We start from the raw sequence: 26,901 nt of genomic DNA on the forward strand, positions 1-26,901 counted from the left end.
CCTCCGGGCTCTGACGGGCAAGGACGGGCCCGCCCTTGGCCCGGGCTTCGCCCGGGCGATGCCCGCGCGCGTCCCGCGCTGCGTGGAGCCTGGGGGTTATTTAAACAGCCCGGGCGCTGCCTGATGACATCAGCGGCAGGCGCCCGGAGCTGAGGGTGCTGGGATATGTAGTTTAGCAGCCTCCCGTCGGCGTCCCAGATCGAGGCAGGAAAGGTAGTATCACACCTGAAGATGCCGTTCCCCTCACGGCGAGCCTTTGACCAAAATCGGCAATGAAGAGTTTGAAGAGCGCGTCCCGCGCTGCGTGGAGCCTGGGGGTTATTTAAACAGCCCGGGCGCTGCCTGATGACATCAGCGGCAGGCGCCCGGAGCTGAGGGTGCTGGGATATGTAGTTTAGCAGCCTCCCGTCGGCGTCCCAGATCGAGGCAGGAAAGGTAGTATCACACCTGAAGATGCCGTTCCCCTCACGGCGAGCCTTTGACCAAAATCGGCAATGAAGAGTTTGAAGAGCGCGTCCCGCGCTGCGTGGAGCCTGGGGGTTATTTAAACAGCCCGGGCGCTGCCTGATGACATCAGCGGCAGGCGCCCGGAGCTGAGGGTGCTGGGATATGTAGTTTAGCAGCCTCCCGTCGGCGTCCCAGATCGAGGCAGGAAAGGTAGTATCACACCTGAAGATGCCGTTCCCCTCACGGCGAGCCTTTGACCAAAATCGGCAATGAAGAGTTTGAAGAGCGCGTCCCGCGCTGCGTGGAGCCTGGGGGTTATTTAAACAGCCCGGGCGCTGCCTGATGACATCAGCGGCAGGCGCCCGGAGCTGAGGGTGCTGGGATATGTAGTTTAGCAGCCTCCCGTCGGCGTCCCAGATCGAGGCAGGAAAGGTAGTATCACACCTGAAGATGCCGTTCCCCTCACGGCGAGCCTTTGACCAAAATCGGCAATGAAGAGTTTGAAGAGCGCGTCCCGCGCTGCGTGGAGCCTGGGGGTTATTTAAACAGCCCGGGCACTGCCTGATGACATCAGCGGCAGGCGCCCGGAGCTGAGGGTGCTGGGATATGTAGTTTAGCAGCCTCCCGTCGGCGTCCCAGATCGAGGCAGGAAAGGTAGTATCACACCTGAAGATGCCGTTCCCCTCACGGCGAGCCTTTGACCAAAATCGGCAATGAAGAGTTTGAAGTTAGCAAATAACCGCAAGGATTATAATGCATTTAAAAGTAGTTGGCCCGCGTCACCATGGAACGGCTATTAGGTCTTGGTTCCGCAAGCCGTCGACGGGCTCAGCTCGCGCCAGAGCACCGTCCCACATGATTCCCTGCACTCTGCCTTCAGGATTGATAAGGCCTGCCATAGGAGTGACTGATAGGAATCCATGTGTCCATTTTAGGGTTAGGTGTAGGAATACTACACCTACAGCAACGGGTGATTACACCACTTTGCCCCAGCTGTCGTGCAGCCAGTTGTGTCAGCTTTGGGCGGCCATCCAGGGGTGGCATAATACCTGCTGCAGCCCCTGGTAGGCCCTGGGTACACCGATGCCCTGGATACCTGTGGTATGCTAAGACAGGGACTGACAAGGCGGCCCAGTTCCAATTAGTGGATGCACCTAATGTACATGTGTGTTAATTTCGAGAGAGAACAGCTAGGCTGTGAGTCTGATTGGCAGGCCCACAGCCAGGGAAAGTCGTAAACCAATGAAGCAAAAGCAAAAAATCTGGGTGATCATAGGATTGCAGACCCTACTCTCCTACATGACCCCCCCCCCAAACTTTGGGACAATAAGCTAACCTTGACCAGGTGAGTCTTCTTGCTCTAAGTGGAAATACCTGGAGAGCCCATCTGCATTGCCATGATCAGTGCCAGGTCTATGCTCCACTGTGAAGTCCATCCCCTGTAGGGAAATGGACCACCTAAGTAGTTTGGGGTTTTCACCCTTCATTTGATTTAGCCACAAGAGGGGCTTATGGTCGGTCTGAATCTTGAAGTGAGTGCCAAACAAGTATGGCCTCAGCTTCTTCAGGGCCCAAACCACAGCAAAGGCCTCCCTCTCAATAGCTGACCAATTCTTCTCTCTGGGGGTCAGCCTCCTGCTAATAAAAGCTATGGGCTGGTCATGACCATCAAAATTCAGTTGAGATAGAACAGCTCCCACACCCAGCTCCGAAGCGTCTGTTTGGACAATGAATGGTTTGGAGTAGTCTGGACTCTTTAGGATAGGCGCTGTGCACATGGCCTGCTTTAGGTCATCGAATGCCTTCTGACAGCTTGCTGTCCACTGAACTTTTTTTGGCATCTTTTTACTTGTCAGGTCGTTTAGCGGGGTCACAATGGATCCATAATTTCTGACAAATTTCCGGTAATAACCAGTCAGGCCCAAGAAAGCTCGAACCTGAGTCTGGGTGGTTAGAGGAGCCCAGTCCTGGATGGCCTGTATTTTGCTCTCCAATGGCTGAACCTGGCCTCCACCTACAAGGTGGCCCAGGTATACAACCTGTGTCTGCCCTATCTGGCACTTAGTGGCCTTGATAGTGAGGACTGCCTTTTGCAGGGCCTCTAACACTTTCCTCAGGTGAACCAGGTGATCCTCCCAGGTGGAGCTAAAGACAGCGATATCGTCCAGATACGCCGCGCAGAAGTCGTCCAACCCAGTGAGAACTTGATTCACCAGCCTTTGGAAGGTGGCAGGTGCATTTTTCAAACCAAAGGGCATTACCACGAACTGATAATGCCCACCCGGGGTAGAAAATGCTGTTTTGGGCTTGGCCTCCTCAGCTAACCTGATTTGCCAATACCCAGCTGTCAGGTCAAACGTACTTAAGTAGCTGGCCGAAGCCAACCGGTCGATAAGTTCGTCTGCTCTTGGTATTGGGTGGGCGTCAGTCTTAGTGACTGCATTGAGACCTCTGTAGTCCACGCAAAACCTCATCTCTTTCTTACCGCCCTGGGTGTGAGGTTTCGGCACGAGAACTACGGGACTAGCCCAGGGGCTGTCCGAGGGCTCAATGACTCCCAGCTCCAACATTTTCTGCACCTCTGTCCTGATGCAGTCTCTGACATGATCAGGCTGTCGATAGATTTTACTCTTTACGGGCAGACTGTCCCCAGTGTCGACCTCATGGGTACACCAATTGGTCTGACTGGGTGTCAGAGAGAACATATGTCGAAAGGATTGAAGAACCTGTTTACAATCCTTTTGTTGATGTCCAGAGAGGCTGCCACAAAAGACAACACCATCTACTGACCCATCGTCAGGGTTCTGAGAGAGCAGGTCCGGGAGAGGGTCACTCTCCTCCTCCTGTCCCTCATCTGTGGCCATGAGCAAGCCCATGCCCTCCCTGTCGACATATGCCTTGAGCCTGTTTACATGGAGCACCCTGTGGGGGCTCCGGGGAGTTCCCAGGTCTACCAGGTAGGTGACCTCTCCCTTTTGCTCAATGATCGTGTGGGGCCCAGACCATTTGTCTTTGAGTGCTGCTGGGGCCACTGGCTCCAGCACCCACACCTTCTGTCCAGGCTGGTACACAGTCAGGACAGCCTTTTGGTCGTGCCAAGCTTTCTGTAATTCTTGGCTCGCTCAAGGTTTTTAGATGCCTTTTCCATGTACTCCGCCATCCGCGAGCGGAGGCCGAGCACATAGTCCACAATGTTTGATGCCGGCTTTCTGAGAGGTCTCTCCCATCCTTCCTTTACCAAACAAAGGGGTCCCCTTACAGGATGTCCGAACAGAAGCTCAAAAGGGCTGTAGCCAACCCCCTTCTGCGGGTCCTCTCTGTAGGCGAACAAGAGGCAGGGTATCAGGACATCCCATCTCCGCCGAAGCTTTTCAGGTAGTCCGTGAATCATCCCTTTTAGGGTCCTGTTGAATCTCTCAACAAGCCCATTGCATTGCGGGTGATAGGGTGTGGTGAACTTGTAGTTGACACCGCACTCCTTCCACATTGCAGTCAGATATCCCGACATGAAGTTTGCACCTCTGTCTGAGACAACCTCCTTAGGGAAGCCCACTCTGGAGAACACTCCAACTAGGGCCCGTGCCACCACAGGGGCTGTAGTGGTCCTAAGGGGAATAGCTTCAGGATACCTGGTGGCGTGGTCCACCACCACCAGTATAAACTTGTGCCCTGATGCTGTCTGGGGTTCCATTGGTCCGACAATGTCGATCCCCACTCGTTCAAAGGGTACCCCCACCACCGGTAGTGGTATGAGGGGGGCCTTTGTCGTGCCACCTGACTTACCACTGGCTTGGCAAGTGACACAGGAGCGGCAAAACTCCTTCGTATCTTCGGACATGTGGGGCCAGTGAAAGTGTGGAACAATTCTGTCCCAAGTCTTATTCTGGCCTAAGTGACCTGCAAGGGGAATCTCGTGGGCCAAGGTAAGAAGGAAACCTCTCAGAGACAAGGGGATGACCAGCCTCCTGGTCGCGCCAGGTTTGGGGTCTCTTGCCTCGGAGTACAGGAGTCCATCGACCCAGTACACTTTGTGGGTACCTGTGGCGTTCCCTGCAGCCTCAGCAGCAGCCTGCTGTCTGAGGGGTTCAAGGGAGGGGCAGTCTAACTGTGCCTTCCCCAGGTCTTCCCTGGAGGGTCCCCCTGAGCCCAGAAACTCAACCTGACCAGGTTCAAGCTCTTTCGGCTCAGTTTCCCTCAGTTCTTTAAGGTCAGCCTCCTCAGAGACTTGATCCACGACCTGGGGCAAGGGGGAAGGCGAAGCCTTACCCTTACTGCTCCTCTTCTTGGAAGGTGTCTGGTCCGTTCTTCCAGGATCCAGCACCTGTTCAGTGGGGCATCTTTTGGCCTGTGACCTGGTCACAGCAAAGACATGTGCTGGCAAGCCTAACATTTCCATATGAGTCCTCTGCTCCACTTCTGACCATTGTGACGTTTCCAAATCATTGCCCAACAGACATTCTACGGGGAGGTCTGAACTAACCACAACCTTTTTCGGGCCACTTACCCCTCCCCAGGAGAAATCAACAACTGCCATACTGTGATTGGTAGTGACGTTGCTGGCATTGGTCACTAGGTAATCGGTACCTAGCATGATCTGTCCAGGGTCCACAAAGTTAGGCGTCACCATGGTGACACTGGCACAAGTGTCCCTGTAGGCCTGAGCCACTTTTCCATTGATCAAAGGTGTCTGTCTGTATTTGCTCAAAGTATTGGGACTGGCATCAGGGGACATATCCATATCCCCTGTACAGACAAGGACGGCCTGAGTGAGCGTGCTGACTAAGTCGTCACTCCCCTCGGTTCCCAAGGTTAACCCAACTAATGCCTTGGGAGGCGCACTACCACTGCTGACTGTACTAGGGGGTGCAGGTGCCTTAGGGGCCGCAGTGGCAGGAGTTTGCCCTCCTTTCTTGGTGCACTCACTAAACCAGTGAGTCTTACTTTTACAGTATTGGCACCACCTTTTTGACTGGCCTTCTTGAGTCTTCTTCTTCTGTGAAGCCTGACCCCCACCCTCTTTGGTTTGTTGGGGACCTGTCGAAGACTTCTGGTCATTTTGTTCGTTCCTGTTACTACCCTTTTGGTCTGCTTTCTTCTGACCACCCTGGTTCTGAGTCTGGTTCTGCTTGACCCTTGTTCTGACCCATCTGTCTGCCTTCTTTCCCAATTCTTGGGGAGAGGTCAGATCCGAGTCGACAAGGTGCTGATGCAACAATTGGTTCTGACAGTTGTTTAAAATCTGTTCTCTCATGATAAGATTGTACAATCCTGTGTAATCAGTAACCTTGCTACCCAGCAACCAGCCCTCCAAAGCCTTAGTGGCACAATCGACAAAGTCAGTCCAATCCTGAGACTGAATTTTCTGGGTGTCCCTGAACAGCACCCGGTACTGCTCGGTGGTTAAGCCGAACCCATCAATCAGTGTATTCTTCAGGACTTGGTAGTTGTTTGCATCCTCAGCTCTAGTAGTGAGGAGCTTGTCTCGACCTTTACCTTCAAAGGAGAGCCACAGTATAGCTGCCCACTGACTTTGGGGGACGCACTGGACAGTGCAGGCCCTCTCCAAAGCAGTTATCCACTTGTGGATGTCGTCCCCTTGCTTAAAGGGGGGCACTATTTTACTCAGGTGTCTAGTGTCTATACCCCTGTCTTTCTCTCTAATGTGAATGCTGCCACCAGTGGGATCTAACCCACTTAATTTCTGCTCTCGGGCTAAGGCAAGTCTTTCTTTGGCGAGGGCAAGTTCTTCCCGCTCGATCCTCAGATTGACTTCCCTCATCTTCGCTTCATGCTCCCTTCTCTGAGGGGACGTCATTCCTCTCTGAGAAGATGCCTGAGAGACATGTGTTCGAACAGATCTGTTAGAGCCTCTGGAGAGAGACCTAGCTCGTCCGTTCCCAATGTTAGGGCTGCTTGAGCGTGGGCCCGGGGCTCCCCCAGTTCCACTCTCATGCCTGCTTAAGTTGGTCCTCGTAAGCCTGCCGACTACCACTGGACCTTTGTTTGCCTCGTCTCCTGATAACTCCTCCTCGTCTTCCTCCTCTGTATGGAGGTCGAGGTCTGGGTCACCAAGGGTTCCCTCTAAGGGAGGCATGTTCCCATCAGCATTGGGGGGACCTGTGTTAGAGGACCTCCTGGCATCGTACGTCTCTAAGAGACCTATCAGAAATGCGATGGTAGGGTTAGAACCCTGGTTTAGCTTCCTGGAGGCACACAGTTGTCTCATCTCCTTGAAGCTAAGAGCTGCATATCGTGACACGACCTGTGGAGGGTCACTGACCACTAAGGGAGTCTCCGCAGACTCTCCGTGGACCGACATGCTTCTAGTGAGGTGTAAGTGATGCACCTACCTACACTATTTGTTTACCTACTGATCCCTTGCTAAGAGTTGTAGTCAGGGTGTGCTAAGCCCTGTTACACTACAACAGCTGGTTCAGTAGAACTCAGAGTATTCTAAGTTAAGTTATATGTACCTGGGTACTTATGTGATCTTTCACTGCGATATTCTTAGGATACGTGTGTGGTAACCAACAGCAAGCTCAAATCCCAACCGCTGCTTACCAATGTGAGAAGTTGGCCTGATATGTAGTGCTCACTATTCTAGTGATCACTGTGTATCATTCCAAACGACCCTTATTGATGATTGGTTGTAAGTCAACCTTTCAGACCAGCTATCCTAGTAGCGTGGATACGAGCAGTCTTTAGGCTAAACTCTAGAGGGCGTGTTAAGCCAGCTGTTTACCATCACATATACCCCTTGAACGTCAAGTGAAAGGACACCACACAAGTTGTTATGAAAATAAAGGATATTTATTTATAACAAGACTACCCTGGCTCTTTATGAGTCAGGGAGCTAAGCACACTACCAAACTCTTAGAAAATACTTCAGTTGCACAATTTACACAAATGCCCGAAGGGCACGAGAAACCATCTACGCTAACAGTGAAATGCGAGTGGTTAGAGTCTGGAGTTACTGATTCCGGAGTGATCCGATCAGTGGGACTAAGCAAAAAAGGAACTGGACACTTGTAGAGCGAACCTGCGATGGAGCACCGAAATGCTCGAGTTACCTAGCCCAGAGGCTGCGGCTGCGTGAGGTTCGGCAAGATGTCGGGAGTCCTCGTTGTAGTCTCAGGAGCCTGAAAGAAGAAGTTGCTGGCAGGCGACCAGTGTAGATGTTCAGCGAGATCCAAGCCTGGATCGGTGATGAAGGAAACCTGAAAGCAGAGGGGACTCAGTTCTCAACCGCTAGCCAGCGATCGTGTGGGTACCAGGAAGGTACCGGCTGAAGTCACCTCGACCAGGTGAGTGGATGACGTCGGACTCGGCTGTTCCTCGGACCAGGAGGCGCGGCGGCGACCAGGATGGAGGGCGAGCTGTCCCACGGAGGTGTCTGCTGTCGATGATGCTGGGCCCAGGAGTGGGGCAGCAGGTCTTGGCAGTGGCAAACCCACGCGGTGGAGTCAAGATGGCGTCTGGAGTGGACCAGGAGGGTCCGAGGTACTCCTCTGGTGAAGGGGAGCAAGGGCCAGTCTGGAGCAACCAGACCAGTGATGAAGACAAACTATCGTGGTGCGTCGTGAAGAGGGCCACAAGCCGGTCGGCGAGTGGTCGGACAACGCGGTGAACAGCGAGGAGCAGAAGGGCCCCCACGCAGATCTCGTGGATGCTGGGGAGGCGGGCTTCGGTGCTGGAGCCGCTCAGGGTTAGGGTTTCTCAAACCCTAGGTACACTCACTCGAGGGTCCCTCGGTGGGCGTGTTAGATAAGCGTCGTGCAGGTCCTGAAGATGGCCGGTCCCGCAGGTCTCGTCACACCTACGAATCTCAGCTGGGCTGACGATGTAGGTAGAGGTCAGAGATGGCAGGGAACCCGGGTCTCGTCGAGCTGGGCAGTCTTGATCCGTGGGAGAGACGTACAGCAAACCGCAAGCGCTTAGTTGGTGCCTGCTGGTGCAGGGTGGCTACTCCTTAGCCACAAGGGAGAGTCTTCAGAAAAGTCAAGAGTTCCTTTCGTGGAAAGTAGTTCAAGATTCAGAATTATCCAATTTGGGAAGGGGACCCGCTCCCACCTTTATTCTAGGAAAAAGGGGCTGGCCCGTGACTAGGTCCTACCTATGGGTGGGACCAGGAGGGGGGTGGTTACACCCCTATCCTTTGTCCGGCTTCGCCCCAGCTCAGGGGCTGGTGTGCCCCCGAAACTGGTTTGAGCCGGGCTATGCACAGTGAGCACCGGGGTGCCACTTGCAATCACCTTCCTTTCAGCCCTGCCTACCTGGGATACACAAACCCTGTCTGGGATGGTGCTAACACCGCCCTCGACAGGAAACCCTTTGTCCAAGCTCCCCTCGCTGGAAGGTCTCCCAGCAGCAGGAGGTCAGACTTGTGTCTGGTGGCAGCATCCATTTTGTGATGCTGAGGCTTGAGTCAACTTTAACCGGGGTTCAAGGTTACTTCCATGTCGTGCCCCTCTAAAAGGGGGGAATGCTAACCCCGTCGCCAGAACTGGCGAGGGGTTCGTATTCCCATTCGTATGACACCTTACTCGACATGTGTAGGTGATGCGATGCCAAAGTTAGCAAATAACCGCAAGGATTATAATGCATTTAAAAGTAGTTGGCCCGCGTCACCATGGAACGGCTATTAGGTCTTGGTTCCGCAAGCCGTCGACGGGCTCAGCTCGCGCCAGAGCACCGTCTCACATGATTCCCTGCACTCTGCCTTCAGGATTGATAAGGCCTGCCATAGGAGTGACTGATAGGAATCCATGTGTCCATTTTAGGGTTAGGTGTAGGAATACTACACCTACAGCAACGGGTGATTACACCACTTTGCCCCAGCTGTCGTGCAGCCAGTTGTGTCAGCTTTGGGCGGCCATCCAGGGGTGGCATAATACCTGCTGCAGCCCCTGGTAGGCCCTGGGTACACCGATGCCCTGGATACCTGTGGTATGCTAAGACAGGGACTGACAAGGCGGCCCAGTTCCAATTAGTGGATGCACCTAATGTACATGTGTGTTAATTTCGAGAGAGAACAGCTAGGCTGTGGGTCTGATTGGCAGGCCCACAGCCAGGGAAAGTCGTAAACCAATGAAGCAAAAGCAAAAAATCTGGGTGATCATAGGATTGCAGACCCTACTCTCGTACAGTTGCGACAGGAAAATCTGTTGGCAAGTGTCTCATTCCATCAGACACCTCCCTCTCAATCATTAATCACGGATGCTTCCCTCCACGATTGGGGAGCACACATGCGGTCCCTCCAGACTCAAGGTCGATGGTCAACAAAGGAACAATTGTATCACATCCATATGCTTGAGCTCAGAGCGATGCATCTAGCCCTCTAGACCTTCCTCCCTTCGATTCAGACCAACCCCATTCTAGTCCAGACAGTCAATACGACCACCATGTACTATATGAACAAACAGGGAGGGACTCGGTCGAGATCTCTATCTCTGGAAGCCCAAGCTCTCTGGCATTGGCTCCTTGCGAGGAATCTGACGATAACTCACAAGCAGACGCTCTCAGTCGTCACTTCGTGGACCACCAGGACTGGGTTCTAAACGGCGAAGTCGTTGAAGACATTTTCCGAGAATGGGGTCGCCCAAGCATTGATCTGTTCGCGGACGACACAAGCAAAAAATGCCACGACTTCGCCTCAAGATTCTACCGACCAGGGTCGAGTGGGAATGCCCTTTTGATCAACTGGTCAGGGAGATTTGTGTATACCTTTTCTCCCCTTCCTCTCATCCCAAAGGTCGTAACCAAACTCTTCCACTCAGAGGCGAGGATGATTCTGATTGCTCTGCACCTGTCAGAGAATGCCCATACAAGAGATTGCCATGCAGATCGGACATGCTGTCCAAGATGAACGGGAGCATTCATCACCCCAACCTTCCCTCACTGAACTTGGCAGCATGGCTCCTGAGGTCCTCCAGTATGGTCATTTAGGTCTCCCTCAGGACTGCATGTCCATCTTGAAAGAAGCTAGTAGACCTTCCACAAGGCACTCTTATGCTTGTAAATGGAAGCGGTTCTATTTGTGGTGTGTACAAAATAATTACAATTCTACCAAGGGGCAGGAGGAAGTGATTTTACCCTACCTACTTCACTTAGCTAAGGCAGGTATAAAATTCTCTGCCATAAAAGTACACCTAGCTGCCATATCGGCATACAGGCGGTCTCCTTCTCAGATTTCTTTGTTTCAACTGCAGGTTGTGAAGGACTTCTTGCAATGGTTAAAGAAGGTTTACCCTCCTATTTGGCCTCCTTCACCTCCCTGGGAGCTGAACTTGGTTCTATCTAAAGTGATGGGTCCCCCATTTGAGCCTATCCACAAAGCAACTCTCCAACACCTTACGTGAAAGGTAGCCTTTTTGATGGCTATTACCTCAGCTCGCAGGGTGAGGGAGATTCAAGCTCTCTGCTCAAAAGAACCATACACAGTTTTTTTTATCTCAATAGAGTTGTTTTGAGAACCCACCCCATCTTCCTTTTCGAAGGTGGTGTCGGTTTTCCATGTCAACCAAGCCATTTTGCTACCTACCTTTTTTCCTAATCCCTCTACTCCAGCTGAGAGGTCCCTTCCCTCTTTAGACTTGAAAAGGGTTTTAAAATTCTATTTGGACAGGTCTAAGACGATTAAGAAATCTGATCAACTGTTCATTAATTACGATTCAATCAGAACAGGTTTTCCAGCCTCCAAGCATTCCATCTCCAAGTGGATAGTGTCATGTATCAAACTGGCTTATCAGAACAAAAGCCACTTTGGTCTAGGCCCAAGGCTCATTCCACTAGAGGAAAATCAGCTACAATGTCTTTCCTTAACAATGTACCGATTTCCGAGATCTGCAAAGCAGCCACTTGGAGATCTATACATACGTTTACAAGACACAATTGTCTCGACTCCGATACCAGAGCGGACACTCCAGATGGGCCAGGCCTCCTTGAGAAATTTGTTCTAACGCTGAAAAAAGCTTTGATTGTTTGTTGCTCATTGTTTCTCATTTGCTCGCAGGCGGAGGATGGGCTTGCTATTCGATTCAGTGCTTATGACTATTAATGAGGATCCACTGGAAGAAAAGGATAAGTTACTTACCTGTAATCTTAGTTCTCTTCCAGGGTTATCCTCATCAAAGTCATAAGCAACCCTCCCAGGCAAATTAGACTTTTGTTAAGCTATATCTTTGTGCCCTGACCCTCAGGTCTTCACAAAGAACAAATGACCTAACTGTCACCCCTGAGGCATGATGGGAAGCTGGAGGTCATGGCTGCCTTAAAGGCACAGTGCCAGTTTTTATGTTACAATTGCTTTCATTTTCTATACTGTTGGTTTTCATTCAGCTTGTAGGCTAATAATGCCTGCTCTTTTGCAGATTATTTTGAGTCTGCTCATTAAAAAGAGTTCAAGTAATATTTGCCCTTCTGTGATCTATATTCTATAGTATGTTGATGAAAAAGCAGTTATTTATTGTTACATTGTTTAGCCTCCATTATAGGGGCTGCATTGATGGGTGAAACCATGATATATGTAGTGCTCACTATTCTAGTGATCACTGTGTATCATTCCAAACGACCCTTATTGATGATTGGTTGTAAGTCAACCTTTTAGACCAGCTATCCTAGTAGCGTGGATACGAGCAGTCTTAGGCTAAACTCTAGAGGGCGTGTTAAGCCAGCTGTTTACCATCACATATACCCCTTGAACACCAAGTGAAAGGACACCACACAAGTTGTTATGAAAATAAAAGGATATTTATTTATAACAAGACTACCCTGGCTCTTTATGAGTCAGGGAGCTAAGCACACTACAAAACTCTTAGGAAAATACTTCAGTTGCACACTTTACACAAATGCCCGAGGGGCACGAGAAACCATCTACACTAACAGTGAAATGCGAATGGTTAGAGTCTGGAGGTACTGATTCCGGAGTGATCCGATCAGTGGGACTAAATGAAAAAGGAACTGGACACTTGTAGAGCGAACCTGCGATGGAGCACCGAGATGCTCGAGTTACCTAGCCCGGAGGCTGCGGCTGCGTGAAGTTCGGCAAGATGTCGGGAGTCCTCGTGTAGTCTCAGGAGCCTGAAAGAAGAAGTTGCTGGCAGGCGACCAGTGACGATGTTCAGAGCGATCCAAGCCTGGATCGGTGATGAAGGAAACCTGAAAGCAGAGGGGACTCAGTTCTCAACCGCTAGCCAGCGATCGTGTGGATACCAGGAGGGTACCGGCTGAAGTCACCTCGACCAGGTGAGTGGGTGACGTCGGACTCGGCTGTTCCTCGGACCAGGAGGCGCGGCGGCGACCAGGATGGAGGGCGAGCTGTCCCACGAAGGTGTCTGCTGTCGATGGTGCTGGGCCCAGGAGGGGGCAGCGGATCTTGGCAGTGGCAACCCAAGCGGGGGAGTCAAGATGGCATCGGGAGTGGACCAGGAGGGTCCGTGGTACTCCTCTGTTGAAGGGGAGCAAGAGCCAGTCTGGAGCAACCAGACTAGTGATGAAACAAAACGTGGTGCGTCGTGAAGAGGGCCACAAGCCGGTCGGCAAGTGGTCGGACAACGCGGTGAACAGCAAGGAGCGGAAGGGCCCCCACGCAGATCTCGTGGATGCTGGGGAGACAGACTTCGATGCTGGAGCTGCTCAGGGTTTAGGGCTTCTCAAACCCTAGGTGCACTCACTCGAGGGTCCCTCGGTGGGCGTGCTAGATAAGCGTCGTGCAGGTTCTGAAGATAGCCGGTCCCGCAGGTCTCGTCACACCTACGACTCTCAGCTGGGCTGATGAGGTAGGTAAAAGGTCAGAGATGGCAGGGAACTCGGGTCTCGTCGAGCTGGGCAGTCTTGATCCGTAGGAGAGACTTACAGCAAACCGCAAGCGCTTAGGTGGTGCCTGCTGGTGCAGGGTGGCTACTCCTTAGCCACAAGGGAGAGTCTTCAGAAATAGTCAAGAGTTCCTTTCGTGGAAAGTGGTTCGTGATTCGGAGTTATCCGATTATCTGATTATCCAATTTGGGAAGGGGACTCGCTCCTACCTTTATTCTAAGAAAAGGGGCTGGCCCGTGACTAGGTTCTACCTATGGGTGGAGCCAGGAGGGGGGTGGTTACACCCCTATCCTTTGTCCGGCTTCGCGCCAGCTCAGGGGCTGGTGTGTCCCCGAAACTGGTTTGAGCCGGGCTATGCACAGTGAGCACCGGGGTGCCACTTGCAATCACCCTCCTTTCAGCCCTGCCTACCTGGGATACACAAACCCTGTCTGGGACGGTGCTAACACCGCCCTCGACAGGAAACCCTTTGTCCAAGCTCCCCTTGCTGGAAGGTCCCCCAGCAGCAGGAGGTCAGACTTGTGTCTGGTGGCAGCATCCATTTTGTGATGCTGAGGCTTGAGTCAACTGTAACCGGGGTTCAAGGTTACTTCCATGTCGTGTCCCTCTAAAAGGGGGGGATGCTAACCCCGTCACCAGGACTGGCGAGGGGTTCGTATTCCCATTCGTATGACACCTTACTCGACATGTATAGGTGAGGTGAGGCCAAAGTTAGCAATTGCATTAAAAGTAGTTGGCCCGCGTCACCATGGAACGGCTAGTAGGACTTGGTTCCGCAAGCCGTCGACGGGCTCAGCTCGCGCCAGAGCACCGTCCCACATGATCCCCTGCACTCTGCCTTCAGGATTGATAAGGCCTGCTATAGGAGTGACTGATAGGAATCCATGTGTCCATTTTAGGGTTTAGGTGTAGGAATACTACACCTACAGCAACGGGTGATTACACCACGTGGCCCCAGCTGTCGTGCAGCCAGTTGTGTCAGATTTGGGCGGCCATTCCAGGGGTGGCATAATACATGCTTCAGCCCCTGGTAGGCCCTGGGTACACCGATGCCCTGGATACCTGTGGTATGCTGAGACAGGGACTGACAAGGCGGCCCAGTTCCAATTAGTGGATGCACCTAACGTACATGTGTGTTAATTTCGAGAGAGAACAGCTAGGCTGTGGGTCTGATTGGCAGGCCCACAGCCGGAGAAAGTCGTAAACCAATGAAGCAAAAGCAAAAAATCTGGGTGATCATAGGATTGCAGACCCTACTCTCCTACATGACCCCCCCCCAAACTTTGGGACAATAAGCTAACCTTGACCAGGTGAGTCTTCTTGCTCTAAGTGGAAATACCTGGAGAGCCCATCTGCATTGCCATGATCAGTGCCAGGTCTATGCTCCACTGTGAAGTCCATCCCCTGTAGGGAAATGGACCACCTAAGTAGTTTGGGGTTTTCACCCTTCATTTGATTTAGCCACAAGAGGGGCTTATGGTCGGTCTGAATCTTGAAGTGAGTGCCAAACAAGTATGGCCTCAACTTCTTCAGGGCCCAAACCACAGCAAAGGCCTCCCTCTCAATAGCTGACCAATTCTTCTCTCTGGGGGTCAGCCTCCTGCTAATAAAAGCTATGGGCTGGTCATGACCATCAAAATTCAATTGCGATAGAACAGCTCCCACACCCAGCTCCGAAGCGTCTGTTTGGACAATGAATGGTTTGGAGTAGTCGGGACTCTTTAGGATAGGTGCTGTGCACATGGCCTGCTTCAGGTCATCGAATGCCTTCTGACAGCTTGCTGTCCACTGAACATTTTTTGGCATCTTTTTACTTGTCAGGTCGTTTAGCGGGGTCACAATGGATCCATAATTTCTGACAAATTTCCGGTAATAACCAGTCAGGCCCAAGAAAGCTCGAACCTGAGTCTGGGTGGTTGGAGGAGCCCAGTCCTGGATGGCCTGTATTTTGCTCTCCAAGGGTTGAACCTGGCCTCCACCTACAAGGTGGCCCAGGTATACAACCTGTGTCTGCCCTATCTGGCACTTGGTGGCCTTGATAGTGAGGCCTGCCTTCTGCAGGGCCTCTAACACTTTCCTCAGGTGGACCAGGTGATCCTCCCAGGTGGAGCTAAAGACAGCGATATCGTCCAGATACGCCGCACAGAAGTCGTCCAACCCAGTGAGAACTCGATTCACCAGCCTTTGGAAGGTGGCAGGTGCATTTTTCAAACCAAAGGGCATTACCACGAACTGATAATGCCCACCCGGGGTAGAAAATGCTGTTTTGGGCTTGGCCTCCTCAGCTAACCTGATTTGCCAATACCCAGCTGTCAGGTCAAACGTACTTAAGTAGTTGGCCGAGGCCAACCGGTCGATAAGTTCGTCTGCTCTTGGTATCGGGTGGGCGTCGGTCTTAGTGACCGCATTGAGACCTCTGTAGTCCACGCAAAACCTCATCTCTTTCTTACCGCCCTGGGTGTGAGGTTTCGGCACGAGCACTACGGGACTAGCCCAGGGGCTGTCCGAGGGTTCAATGACTCCCAGCTCCAACATTTTCTGCACCTCTGTCTTGATGCAGTCTCTGACATGATCAGGTTGCCGATAGATTTTACTCTTTACGGGCAGACTGTCCCCAGTGTAGACCTCGTGGGTACACCACTTGGTCTGACTGGGTGTCAGAGAGAACATATGTCGAAAGGATTGAAGAACCTGTTTACAATCCTCTTGTTGATGTCCAGAGAGGCTGCCACAAAAGACAACACCATCTACTGCTCCATCGTCAGGGTTCTGAGAGAGCAGGTCTGGGAGAGGGTCACTCTCCTCCTCCTGTCCCTCATCTGTGGCCATGAGCAAGCCCATGCCCTCCCTGTCGACATATGCCTTGAGCCTGTTTACATGGAGCACCCTGTGGGGGCTCCGGGGAGTTCCCAGGTCTACCAAGTAGGTGACCTCTCCCTTTTGCTCAATGATCGTGTGGGGCCCAGACCATTTGTCTTTGAGGGCTGCTGGGGCCACTGGCTCCAGCACCCACACCTTCTGTCCAGGCTGGTACACAGTCAGGACAGCCTTTTGGTCGTGCCAAGCTTTCTGTAATTCTTGGCTCGCCTCCAGGTTTTTAGACGCCTTCTCCATGTACTCCGCCATCCGCGAGCGGAGACCGAGCACATAGTCCACAATGTTTGATGCCGGCTTTCTGAGAGGTCTCTCCCATCCTTCCTTTACCAAACAAAGGGGTCCCCTTACAGGATGTCCGAACAGAAGCTCGAAAGGGCTGTAGCCAACCCCCTTCTGCGGGACCTCTCTGTAGGCGAACAAGAGGCAGGGTATCAGGACATCCCATCTCCGCCGAAGCTTTTCAGGTAGTCCGTGAATCATCCCTTTTAGGGTCCTGTTGAATCTCTCAACAAGCCCATTGCATTGTGGGTGATAGGGTGTGGTGAACTTGTAGTTGACACCACATTCCTTCCACATAGCAGTCAGATATCCCGACATGAAGTTTGCACCTCTGTCTGAGACGACCTCCTTAGGGAAGCCCACTCTGGAGAACACTCCAAGTAGGGCCCGTGCCACCACAGGTGCTGTAGTGGTCCTAAGGGGGATAGCTTCAGGATACCTGGTGGCGTGGTCCACCACCACCAGTATAAACTTGTGCCCTGATGCTGTCTGGGGTTCCATTGGTCCGACAATGTCGATCCCCACTCGTTCAAAGGGTACCCCCACCACTGGTAGTGGTATGAGGGGGGCCTTTGTCGTGCCACCTGACTTACCACTGGCTTGGCAAGTGACACAGGAGCGGCAAAACTCCTTCGTATCTTCGGACATGTGGGGCCAGTGAAAGTGTGGAACAATTCTGTCCCAAGTCTTATTCTGGCCTAAGTGACCTGCAAGGGGAATCTCGTGGGCCAAGGTGAGAAGGAAACCTCTCAGAGACAAGGGGATGACCAGCCTCCTGGTCGCACCAGGTTTGGGGTCTCTTGCCTCGGAATACAGGAGTCCATCGTCCCAGTACACTTTGTGGGTACCTGTGGCGTTCCCTGCAGCCTCAGCAGCGGCCTGCTGTCTGAGGGGTTCAAGTGAGGGGCAGTCTAACTGTGCCTTCCCCAGGTCTTCCCTGGAGGGTCCCCCTGAGCCCAGAAACTCAACCTGACCAGGTTCAAGCTCTTGCGGCTCAGTTTCCCTCAGTTCTTTAAGGTCAGCCTCCTCGGAGACTTGATCCACGACCTGGGGCAAGGGGGAAGGCGAAGCCTTACCCTTACTGCTCCTTTTCTTGGAAGGTGTCTGGTCCGTTCTTCCAGGATCCAGCACCTGTTCAGTGGGGCATCTTTTGGCCTGTGACCTGGTCACAGCAAGGACATGTGCTGGCAAGCCTAACATCTCCATGTGAGTCCTCTGCTCCACTTCTGACCATTGTGACGTTTCCAAATCATTGCCCAACAGACATTCTACGGGGAGGTCTGAACTAACCACAACCTTTTTCGGGCCACTTACCCCTCCCCAGGAGAAATCAACAACTGCCATACTGTGATTGGTAGTGACGTTGCTGGCATTGGTCACTAGGTAACTGGTACCTAGCATGATCTGTCCAGGGTCCACGAAGTTAGGCGTCACCATGGTGACACTGGCACACGTGTCCCTGTAGGCCTGAGCCACTCTTCCATTTATCAAAGGTGTCTGTCTGTATTTGCCCAAAGTATTGGGACTGGCATCAGGGGATATATCCATATCCCCTGTACAGACAAGGACGGCCTGAGTGAGCGTGCCGACTAAGTCGTCACTCCCCTCGGTTCCCAAGGTTAACCCAACTAATGCCTTGGGAGGCGCACTACCACTGCTGACTGTACTAGGGGGCGCAGGTGCCTTAGGGGCTGCAGTGGCAGGAGTTTGCCCTCCTTTCTTGGTGCACTCACTAAACCAGTGAGTCTTACTTTTACAGTATTGGCACCACCTTTTTGACTGGCCTTCTTGAGTCTTCTTCTTCTGTGAAGCCTGACCCCCACCCTCTTTGGTTTGTTGGGGACCTGTCGAAGACTTCTGGTCATTTTGTTCGTTCTTGTTACCCTTTTGGTCTGCTTTCTTCTGACCACCCTGGTTCTGATTCTGGTTCTGCTTGACCCTTGTTCTGACCCATCTGTCCGCCTTCTTTCCCAATTCTTGGGGAGAGGTCAGATCCGAGTCGACAAGGTGCTGATGCAACAATTGGTTCTGACAGTTGTTTAAAATCTGTTCTCGCATGATAAGATTGTACAATCCCGTGTAATCAGTAACCTTGCTACCCAGCAACCAGCCTTCCAAAGCCTTAGTGGCACAATCGACAAAGTCAGCCCAATCCTGAGACTGAATTTTCTGGGTGTCCCGGAACAGCACCCGGTACTGTTCCGTGGTTAAGCCGAACCCATCAATCAGTGTGTTCTTCAGGACTTGGTAGTTGTTAGCATCCTCAGCTCTTGTAGTGAGGAGCTTGTCCCTTCCTTTACCTTCAAAGGAAAGCCACAGTATAGCTGCCCACTGACTTGGGGGGACGCACTGGACAGTGCAGGCCCTCTCCAAGGCAGTTATCCACTTGTGGATGTCGTCCCCTTGTTTAAAGGGGGGCACTATTTTACTCAGGTGTCTAGTGTCTATACCCCTGTCTTTCTCTCTATTGAGAATGCTGCCACCAGTGGGATCTAACCCACTTAATTTCTGCTCTCGGGCCAAGGCAAGTCTTTCTTTGGCGAGGGCAAGTTCTTCCCGCTCGATCCTCAGATTGACCTCCCGCATCTTCGCTTCATGCTCCCTCCTCTGAGGGGAAGTCATTCCTCTCTGAGAAGATGCCTGAGAGACATGTGTATGAACCGATCTGCCAGAGCCTCTGGAGAGAGACCTAGCTCGTCCGTTCCCAAGGTTAAGCCTGCTTGAGCGTGGGCCCGGGGCTCCCCCAGTTCCATTCTCATGCCTGCTTAAGTTGGTCCTTGTAAGCCTGCCGACTACCACTGGACCTTTGTCTGCCTCGTCTCCCGATAACTCGTCCTCGTCCTCCTCCTCTGTGTGGAGGTCGAGGTCTGGGTCACCGAGGGTTCCCTCTAAGGGCGGCATGTTCCCATCTGCACTGGGGGGACCTGTGTTAGAGGACCTCCTAGCATCGTACGCCTCTAAGAGACCTATCAGAATTGCGATGGTAGGGTTAGAACCCTGGTTTAGCTTCCTGGAGGCACACAGTTGTCGCATCTCCTTGAAGCTAAGAGTTGCATATCGGGACACGACCTGTGGAGGGTCACTGACCACTAAGGGAGTCTGCGAAGACTCTCCGTGGATCGACATGCTTTTCTAGTGAGGTGTAAGTGTTGCACCTACCTACACTATGGGTTTACCTACTGATCCCTTGCTAAGAGTTGTAGTCAGGGTGTGCTAAGCCCTGTTACACTACAACAGTCGGTTCAGTAGAACTCGGAGTATTCTAAGTTAAGTTATATGTACCTGGGTACTTATGTGATCTTTCACTGCGATATTCTTAGGATACGTGTGTGGTAAAACAACAGCAAGCTCAAATCCCAACCGCTGCTCACCAATGTGAGAAGTTGGCCTGATATGTAGTGCTCACTATTCTAGTGATCACTGTGTATCATTCCAAACGACCCTTATTGATGATTGGTTGTAAGTCAACCTTTTAGACCAGCTATCCTAGTAGCGTGGATACGAGCAGTCTTAGGCTAAACTCTAGAGGGCGTGTTAAGCCAGCTGTTTACCATCACATATACCCCTTGAACACCAAGTGAAAGGACACCACACAAGTTGTTATGAAACTAAAAGGATATTTATTTATAACAAGACTACCCTGGCTCTTTATGAGTCAGGGAGCTAAGCACACTACAAAACTCTTAGGAAAATACTTCAGTTGCACACTTTACACAAATGCCCGAGGGGCACGAGAAACCATCTACACTAACAGTGAAATGCGAATGGTTAGAGTCTGGAGGTACTGATTCCGGAGTGATCCGATCAGTGGGACTAAACGAAAAAGGAACTGGACACTTGTAGAGCGAACCTGCGATGGAGCACCGAGATGCTCGAGTTACCTAGCCCGGAGGCTGCGGCTGCGTGAAGTTCGGCAAGATGTCGGGAGTCCTCGTGTAGTCTCAGGAGCCTGAAAGAAGAAGTTGCTGGCAGGCGACCAGTGACGATGTTCAGAGCGATCCAAGCCTGGATCGGTGATGAAGGAAACCTGAAAGCAGAGGGGACTCAGTTCTCAACCGCTAGCCAGCGATCGTGTGGATACCAGGAGGGTACCGGCTGAAGTCACCTCGACCAGGTGAGTGGGTGACGTCGGACTCGGCTGTTCCTCGGACCAGGAGGCGCGGCGGCGACCAGGATGGAGGGCGAGCTGTCCCACGAAGGTGTCTGCTGTCGATGGTGCTGGGCCCAGGAGGGGGCAGCGGATCTTGGCAGTGGCAACCCAAGCGGGGGAGTCAAGATGGCATCGGGAGTGGACCAGGAGGGTCCGTGGTACTCCTCTGTTGAAGGGGAGCAAGAGCCAGTCTGGAGCAACCAGACTAGTGATGAAACAAAACGTGGTGCGTCGTGAAGAGGGTCACAAGCCGGTCGGCAAGTGGTCGGACAACGCGGTGAACAGCAAGGAGCGGAAGGGCCCCCACGCAGATCTCGTGGATGCTGGGGAGACAGACTTCGATGCTGGAGCTGCTCAGGGTTTAGGGCTTCTCAAACCCTAGGTGCACTCACTCGAGGGTCCCTCGGTGGGCGTGCTAGATAAGCGTCGTGCAGGTTCTGAAGATAGCCGGTCCCGCAGGTCTCGTCACACCTACGACTCTCAGCTGGGCTGATGAGGTAGGTAAAAGGTCAGAGATGGCAGGGAACTCGGGTCTCGTCGAGCTGGGCAGTCTTGATCCGTAGGAGAGACTTACAGCAAACCGCAAGCGCTTAGGTGGTGCCTGCTGGTGCAGGGTGGCTACTCCTTAGCCACAAGGGAGAGTCTTCAGAAATAGTCAAGAGTTCCTTTCGTGGAAAGTGGTTCGTGATTCGGAGTTATCCGATTATCTGATTATCCAATTTGGGAAGGGGACTCGCTCCTACCTTTATTCTAAGAAAAGGGGCTGGCCCGTGACTAGGTTCTACCTATGGGTGGAGCCAGGAGGGGGGTGGTTACACCCCTATCCTTTGTCCGGCTTCGCGCCAGCTCAGGGGCTGGTGTGTCCCCGAAACTGGTTTGAGCCGGGCTATGCACAGTGAGCACCGGGGTGCCACTTGCAATCACCCTCCTTTCAGCCCTGCCTACCTGGGATACACAAACCCTGTCTGGGACGGTGCTAACACCGCCCTCGACAGGAAACCCTTTGTCCAAGCTCCCCTTGCTGGAAGGTCCCCCAGCAGCAGGAGGTCAGACTTGTGTCTGGTGGCAGCATCCATTTTGTGATGCTGAGGCTTGAGTCAACTGTAACCGGGGTTCAAGGTTACTTCCATGTCGTGTCCCTCTAAAAGGGGGGGATGCTAACCCCGTCACCAGGACTGGCGAGGGGTTCGTATTCCCATTCGTATGACACCTTACTCGACATGTATAGGTGAGGTGAGGCCAAAGTTAGCAATTGCATTAAAAGTAGTTGGCCCGCGTCACCATGGAACGGCTAGTAGGACTTGGTTCCGCAAGCCGTCGACGGGCTCAGCTCGCGCCAGAGCACCGTCCCACATGATCCCCTGCACTCTGCCTTCAGGATTGATAAGGCCTGCTATAGGAGTGACTGATAGGAATCCATGTGTCCATTTTAGGGTTTAGGTGTAGGAATACTACACCTACAGCAACGGGTGATTACACCACGTGGCCCCAGCTGTCGTGCAGCCAGTTGTGTCAGATTTGGGCGGCCATTCCAGGGGTGGCATAATACATGCTTCAGCCCCTGGTAGGCCCTGGGTACACCGATGCCCTGGATACCTGTGGTATGCTGAGACAGGGACTGACAAGGCGGCCCAGTTCCAATTAGTGGATGCACCTAACGTACATGTGTGTTAATTTCGAGAGAGAACAGCTAGGCTGTGGGTCTGATTGGCAGGCCCACAGCCGGAGAAAGTCGTAAACCAATGAAGCAAAAGCAAAAAATCTGGGTGATCATAGGATTGCAGACCCTACTCTCCTACACACCCCATCTTCCTTTTCGAAGGTGGTGTCGGTTTTCCATGTCAACCAAGCCATTTTGCTACCTACCTTTTTTCCTAATCCCTCTACTCCAGCTGAGAGGTCCCTTCCCTCTTTAGACCTGAAAAGGGTTTTAAAATTCTATTTGGACAGGTCTAAGACGATTAAGAAATCTGATCAACTGTTCATTAATTACGATTCAATCAGAACAGGTTTTCCAGCCTCCAAGCATTCCATCTCCAAGTGGATAGTGTCATGTATCAAACTGGCTTATCAGAACAAAAGCCACTTTGGTCTAGGCCCAAGGCTCATTCCACTAGAGGAAAATCAGCTACAATGTCTTTCCTTAACAATGTACCGATTTCCGAGATCTGCAAAGCAGCCACTTGGAGATCTATACATACGTTTACAAGACACAATTGTCTCGACTCCGATACCAGAGCGGACACTCCAGATGGGCCAGGCCTCCTTGAGAAATTTGTTCTAACGCTGAAAAAAGCTTTGATTGTTTGTTGCTCATTGTTTCTCATTTGCTCGCAGGCGGAGGATGGGCTTGCTATTCGATTCAGTGCTTATGACTATTAATGAGGATCCACTGGAAGAAAAGGATAAGTTACTTACCTGTAATCTTAGTTCTCTTCCAGGGTTATCCTCATCAAAGTCATAAGCAACCCTCCCAGGCGAATTAGACTTTTGTTAAGCTATATCTTTGTGCCCTGACCCTCGGGTCTTCACAAAGAACAAATGACCTAACTGTCACCCCTGAGGCATGATGGGAAGCTGGAGGTCATGGCTGCCTTAAAGGCACAGTGCCAGTTTTTATGTTACAATTGCTTTCATTTTCTATACTGTTGGTTTTCATTCAGCTTGTAGGCTAATAATGCCTGCTCTTTTGCAGATTATTTTGAGTCTGCTCATTAAAAAGAGTTCAAGTAATATTTGCCCTTCTGTGATCTATATTCTATAGTATGTTGATGAAAAAGCAGTTATTTATTGTTACATTGTTTAGCCTCCATTATAGGGGCTGCATTGATGGGTGAAACCATGATATATGTTTATATATATAGTGCTGTATATATACATGTTTTTCATATATATTTCTTTATTATTTATGGGGTTCCCACGCATGGGCGGGAATTTTCAGTGCTTATGACTTTGATAAGGATACCCCTGGAAGAGTACTAGGATTACAGGTAAGTAACTTATGCTTTTACGTTGTCTGTTTCAATGAATTGAGCCTCTGTAACTGTAAGTGATGGTAATGTCTTTACTAAGGTATATGATAGCGTTGTATACGTCATAATTGTCTTTTCATATATGGACCGTTTATGTTAAGTAATGTGTATACATATGTGTGTGTTTGTGTGTGTGTGTGTGTGTGTCAGACTGCTACCCACCATTTTGAAGGGTGCTTCTATTACTATACAGAAAACTTACAAAACCGACTGCTATTCTGATTCAATTATGTGAATCTATGAAAGATCCAATACTGGAGAAAAAAATAAGTTACTAACCTTGTGACCGCAGTTCTCCACTATTGGTATCTTTCAAAGATTGACATGGGACCCGTCCTCCTCTGATGGAGTCAGCCCCTGTTGGGAGTGTTCTCGGCGGTGCTGTCGCCTGATTGGTTATAGTTCAAGTTTGACTCTTTTTCTAAAAAATGACATACGCTATTAAACTGACTTTGCATTGCCATTATAGCATATGTTATGATATTGATACATACTGCTTTACTATGGTACCCTGGAACTCCCACTTCAACGACACTTAGCCAGTGAATCTATGAAAGATACCAATACTGGATGTAGGAAAGTAGGATCTTACCGGCATAGATACCCCCAATTTTTGCCTGGTCAGTGTGTTTTGACTGTAGTTCACTGGGATCTTTCTAACCAGGACCCCAGTGGCTGTGCTCTCTCCTCAAAATTTGATGGTAATTTCTTTGTACAACCCACAACTGGCATCCTGGGGTATCACTATAAGTCCCTAGTGTATGATACTGAGGTACCCGGGCATTGGTACACCAGGGCTCTCCCATGGTCTGCAGCATGTATTGTGCCACCCACGGGAGTTCATGCAAACTGTGTCTGCAGAGTTGCTATTGCAATCTGAGTGAAATGGTGCATGCACCTTTCACCTTCGATATAAGGTTTCCCTTATATCCCAGTCACTTTAAACGTATAACTCACCCCTAAGGTAGGCCATTCAGTCCAAGGGCAGGATGCATAGTTATAAGTGTGTAGGTAGCCCTACACGACCAGAGGTACCCCTACAAACCCCAGACTCTAATTTCTGGGCTTTGTAAATGTGAGGCAGACATTTTAATTTATATATTGGCAATTCGAGATGTCCAACTACATATTGGCTGCTCCGAACTTGGTCATGTTTGGTATCAAACATGTTGGAATTGTGCAACTATGCCGATTCTATTGTTAGTTGCATGATAACATGTACTGGGGAGCAACTTAGAAGACACCCCCAATACCTACCTGTGCAGCCTTACTGGGTCTGCCTGCCAGCTTGCGCTGCTGCCGGCCTCAGACACTGGTCTGCCCCCTGCTGATGACCCTAATTGGGGCAGGTGAAGCTGAACAAAGGGTGTCCAGCAAAGGAGAGGTTTGACCACCTCTCCGTTAGAATTAGTTAGGGTGGAGGCATTTCCGAGCACCACCAGACTGCATTGAAGGGCACATTTGGTTCCCTCCTTGCATAAACCAGTTCAGAAGCCATTTGCTCCTGCTCTAGCGCAAAACTATGCAAACAACAGGGAAGTATCCAGCTCCTCCCTAAGGAGGAGCCCAGAACTCCTCCAGGTGACTACTTGATTCTGCCATCTTGAATCTTGGCCCCTGTGAGCATCGGACTAGCTAGACCAGCTGAGTAACCTCACCTTAATAGGTTGGTCCGCACAGAAGATGTCCTCCCCCTTTTTAGGGTTACTTAAGGGCTCCCCCGAGGGTAGGTCCTTAGATTCGTCAGAACTCCGTCTTCGTGAACTGACTGCCTGTCTTCTGAAGATCATCTAAAGACTCTTCTGAACTCTGCTGTTGGATTGATCCAGGACCAAAGACAAGACTGTTCTGGTGGGAAGATTCCTGCTGGAACTCTGTTTCTGTGCTCTTCCAATTTTCTGGAACTCCATGGCTGGGCTTCCTCTGAGTCAGCAATGTCTCTGCATGCATGCAAGCAAGAAGGAATGTCCCTTGGAGTGAAGGAAAGGAATCACTTCCCTGCATCCGCACGCACCTTAACGTTGACGACCGTTTGCTGAACCTGCTGTTCAATGGACACCTCCCAGCTCTGCAACACAGGTGGGGGTTTGTTGGCTGTCCAGGGGCCTGACCAGTCTTCCCAGCAACTTGGAAGACTACATTCCCTCTCCAGCCGACTTGAACTGCATCCCGTTGTTGCCAAGGCTTGTTGACTCTTCTCACCAAAAATCTTGCCCTCCTAGAAGCCACGGCCTCCAGCACCGCATAGCTCCAAGAACGACGTCCTGTTTGCATCCTCTGCACCGTGGGCCTCCATCTTCTGTTTGCTGCTGAGGCTTCCCTGCGACTTGTGCTTGCGGCCAGAGGGTCCTTGAGGGGGATCTAATGATTTCTGCTGGCTCTCCTGTGTGCTGAGGACTCACCCTGACTTACCCTTGCTAGGTTAGTCCCACCAACCTTGCTGGTATGCAACCAACCAGCTTTTCCTCTTCCACGACTGTTGCGGTTTCCAATGTTTGTTATTTGTCCTTATAAAGAGAGAGAGAGAGAGGCTCCACTACTCCAAGAGACAGGGGTCCATGTTGTTGACATACTTTGTTGGTAGTCCTGCCAGCCACTGATCCTCTTGCATTCTTCATCCCTCGTGGAACAGCTCGTGGACAGCTTCTGTGCTCCTGCATCGTCGCCTGGGCTCCACAGCTGCTTCCTCAAGACCGTCGTGCTACAGCAAAAACCTCTGATAAGGGGTGGCATTGTGCTCCTGCGCCTCCAGGACACTTCCGGTTTGGACTCTGTCCCTTCTGCTTTCAGGTAATTCTCGTCCAGAATCAACATTGGGTTTCCACCATCCTGGTCCAAGAGTTGCTGCAGCCATCGGACTTCCACAATCCTCCATTTGCTTCTCCGGGCAATTCCAACACCACTTTGCACCAATGCACTCTGCTCCCTGGTGTAGGTATGCTGGTTCCCAGGGTATTCATGGGTGGGGGTGGCTCTCCAACCTTCCTTGATCCAATTGGAGTCTTCGGAGTCCTTTGGAAAGGGTCCTGAGACAAGAAAATACGAACCGTGACTTACCTTGTGTTATCCTCTGAACACATGACCCGGAGTAACCACTGCACCCGGGCGTCCTGGGGTCCCTAGCTAGTCACCTTTGGTGGTTCCTTGTTTCCCATGGGCTCCACCATCCTTGGGTATTAGTCTTGTTTTGATATTTACCTCCTATACTACTTTCTTTGAATATGGTCCCCCCATAGTGCCCGTGTGTTTTTCTATGCTACTTACCTATTATTGAAGTATTTCTTATGTGTATTTGATATCTTC

General features: G+C 51.4%; 1 protein-coding gene across 1 annotated transcript in view; it reads left to right on the top strand.

The window, feature by feature from the left end:
* The window catches only part of LOC146854247 (V-type proton ATPase 116 kDa subunit a 4-like), a 2,520,670-nt gene that overhangs the window by 239,749 nt on the left and 2,254,020 nt on the right, over positions 1 to 26,901 (top strand). The gene's annotated exons all lie outside the window — the stretch shown is intronic.

This window comes from Triturus cristatus, chromosome 4_1 (genome assembly GCF_964204655.1).
Source record: "Triturus cristatus chromosome 4_1, aTriCri1.1, whole genome shotgun sequence".
NCBI classification, from domain to species: Eukaryota; Metazoa; Chordata; class Amphibia; order Caudata; family Salamandridae; genus Triturus; species Triturus cristatus.